The sequence below is a fragment of the Mizuhopecten yessoensis genome, unplaced genomic scaffold (genome assembly GCF_002113885.1).
Source record: "Mizuhopecten yessoensis strain PY_sf001 unplaced genomic scaffold, ASM211388v2 scaffold1375, whole genome shotgun sequence".
NCBI classification, from domain to species: domain Eukaryota; kingdom Metazoa; phylum Mollusca; class Bivalvia; order Pectinida; family Pectinidae; genus Mizuhopecten; species Mizuhopecten yessoensis.
The window spans coordinates 30,784-34,641 of NW_018404015.1; positions in this window are offsets into that span (position 1 = coordinate 30,784).

Below are 3,858 nucleotides of genomic sequence, written 5' to 3' on the forward strand. Positions count from 1 at the left end.
AATATGAACCAATATCAGACAACTATTATAAAGATGAGGTACCTTACCTACAGAGAATATGGACCTTACATATACCTCATGTATATGTGCATGCATACAAGATGTACTTGATGTATAGGTGTAATCTGATGTATAGAAGGTATATATATACCTGATGCATGGAAGGTGTATATATATACCTGACCTATAGGAGGTGTATACCTGATGTATAGAAGGTATATATACCTGATGCATGGAAGGTGTATACCTGACCTATAGGAGGTGTATACATGATGTATAGAAGGTATATATACCTGATGCATGGAAGGTGTATACCTGACCTATAGGAGGTGTATACATGATGTATAGAAGGTATATACCTGATGTTTAGAAGGTGTATATCTGATGTATATGAGGTGTATATCTTAAGGTTTTTTTTTTCAATTGTCGCCCTTTTACTCTTGGGGAGGGGATACATTTACATGATGTGATCATGTGGACGCTAAGGGCCTGAGGGGCGGAGCCAAAAGGGGCCAAAATAGCTCAAACAATAATTGTCTACTTCCAGATCCAGATATGTTAAAAAACCTTCTCATGGATGGAAATATCCTGATGTGCTTAATCAAAATGTGAATTTCACAACCCCTTGGGTACTAATTCCTCCCTGGTGAGGGGCAAAATTCCCTGCTATACATATATATATATGTAATTTTTATTTTTGACATATCACAACAACAAATAACAATTGCATTACAACTCAGGTGACCTGTTAGGCCCATGGGGCTCTTGTTTTAAAGTACTGTATTAGTTGGATGTGTTGATATTGGCTTCCACTAATAATCCCACTACTTACCTATAATTAGATGTGGGTTACAGGGACATGTCACATGCTTATTAAGTGTGCTGCAAAATATATATATATACTGTGATGCCCATTCATTATATATAATATCTTCCATTGTATATATAAACGAGTACCTGGTAGTATTTGACATGTCCCTATAGACTTAAGGTTATGGAATTATGCACTATAGAAATATTCAAATTTCAAATATTTCATATCAATATGGATTGAGTGTCGGTGCTATATATTTAAAAAAAAAACTGTTCAAAACAGTTGATTCTCAAACAGAATTTGTTCTGTATCAAAAAAAAAAATGTTTTTGGGCTGAAATATCTATCCTAGATGTTATTATTAAAAAGAGTTATACAATACTTATCCACAAGTTTTTGAGTCTTGAACCCAAATGTTAAGCACATGTATCAGTAAACTGAATATTTCTCTTGGAATCTGCTTCAAACTTTGGGGGAAAAGTCCTATTTGTACCATATGCTCCCCTGAGTGATAAAATTAATTTGGAAAAGGAACTGAAATACAAGACATTCTTCATTTTTGAAATTATATCTAAGTTCCCTAAGTTTATGATCTAGTGCCAGTCACTTTTCATAAATAAAGATGATGAGATTAATTTAATATAATAAAATAACCTTGCTATAGTGATATGTACACATATATAGTATAAATATATTTTATTATGAATTTTTTCTTGGACTTAAAATTAACCTAGAGAGGTCAAGTTAGATCAAATGTAAAAATAAGCAGTTAATGTCCTGGGTATAATAAATTGTATTTCATTATAAATATTCTTCGTGTATTTTAGATTTGCTTATATCTGGTAGATTGCAAGATTCTATACCACCAGGTCTAAATTAACATATAGGACAGTCTTTGAAAAATGGGACAAAATCTAAACAAGCTACTTGGGGTGGGCGACTCACTGAGGGTAGGTTAACTAATTTGATTGGTTTGGAAGAACACTGAACAGATGTACATGTCCTTTACCTGTTAACTCACAAAATACATGAACACAAACTTTAAACCATGAATTTATAACACAGGAAAATCAGCAGAAATCAATAAATTTTGCTTACAACAAAGAAGACAAGTGATGTGAATGATAAATGTTGAATCAACTAACTCAGCTTAGCTTTCTGACATCAACTATAAGACAAGACCTCATTAATAATATAAACCAAACCCCTCCCCCCTCCCCAAATCAAACCAAACTAGAATTCTTCAACGAGGCTGTGTACGAAAAATAACATAAATCAAGATGAATTTTAAAATCTCACTTTATATTTGAGTATGTGGTGACTGATTATGACAATATTTCTGCGCTCTTACCGAGTTTGGCATCATTACACCTTCACAATATAAATCCTCAGCAAACTACTTTCATTTGTCTCATTCTGGTTGAAAATGACGTACAACAGATTAATAAATGACAGTGATTCTCACTAATAAGAACTATATCTAAACCTTTGGATTTTAGGCCAACGAAACTAAATTGTCATTTGAATAAATAAACATGTAGCAACTTCACAGACATTTTCTAAGTTCTCAATGGCTCTTTAGAACACTCGAGTTTCTTTCGGAAAAGTTTATAACTCTGGATTATTCCAGCCATTTTAGAATATATTAATGTGTGATTCCTAACACTAATATTTTAAAATGTATGCGTAAATATAATAATTAATATTTGAATATATCAACTAAAATTCTATATTGGTGTTAGTTATACTTCCTGTTGAAAAATAAGCTAGTTTTACACAGCTCCCGTTTATTGGACTCCTGATCTTACAACGGGAGCAGTCATTTTCAAACATTTCTTCTTTGTCGGTCTCGCGAGAGTCTCGTTCTTTATAAGATATCTCATAAACTTTTCTTTATAAGATATCTTATATAATATATAAGATATCTTATAAAGATATTACAAGATTACAAGATATCTTATAAAGTATATAAGATATCTTATAAAGTATATAAGATATCTTATAAAAGATATAAGATATTTCATAAACTTAAAATAAGATATCTTATATGTTTATAAGACATCTTATATGTTTATAATATATCTTATATGTTTATAAGATATCTCGTATGTTTATAAGATATCTTATATAATATATAAGATATCTTATATAATATATGAGATATCTTATATAATTTGGTTAAGTACTGGATCAACATTGCTCCATGAATAAATGACAACTTGGCTTGCCATACATTCATTTTAATTAAACACTTGCAATCAAATAAGTAAACATATATATAAAAAAAAAATCGGATATTGACGGGCTTAACATTCGGGCGGGGATGGTTATATCACTTGTGAACAATTACTTCAGTTTAATTCGAGACTTGTTAAAAGAAGTTAAAAGACAAAGAATGAAAACCCGAAACTTACCTCGTATAGAGGCTGGTTAGGTTCCGGAATTGTATGTGCAGCTTTCCATGGTATGTTACACGGTGTACTGAACCGTTCATTGTCTTTTGTGAGGGAGCTATTACATGGACAAGAGACAGACATGTCTTTGGCAAGAAGCAATGTAAGGGAAATAGTCCCAAACCAAACAATAATAGATTTCGTATTTACACGTTCTTATTAGAAGCAAACTCATGACCGAAACAAAGCAAGGACATCGGGAGCAGGTTAACAAATCAGAAATGTCTACTTTTATTTTACCAATACCGGACAGTTAGCATTAACCCGTCTTATATTCCTTTGCACAAATTACCAAGCTAACAAAACCCCTTTTTATTTAAGAAGGCTGCGTGTGTTTAGATTTGTTATACTAGTTACGCCCACACGCTAAGGGAAATCACACACACGATCTCCTGTTAACCATTCGATACTTCAACACGTTAGGCTTTGGTGTCCCTAATATTATTCTTACTATTTTGCTGTTACCGCATCTTTAACTTAAAAATGTACTTACATAAAAACGTTTAGGCTACAGTGTGACACAGTAACTGAGTATGTATGTATTTGTTACAGAAAGGACGTAAGATGTAATAACTTCTGTCAAATCCATTTG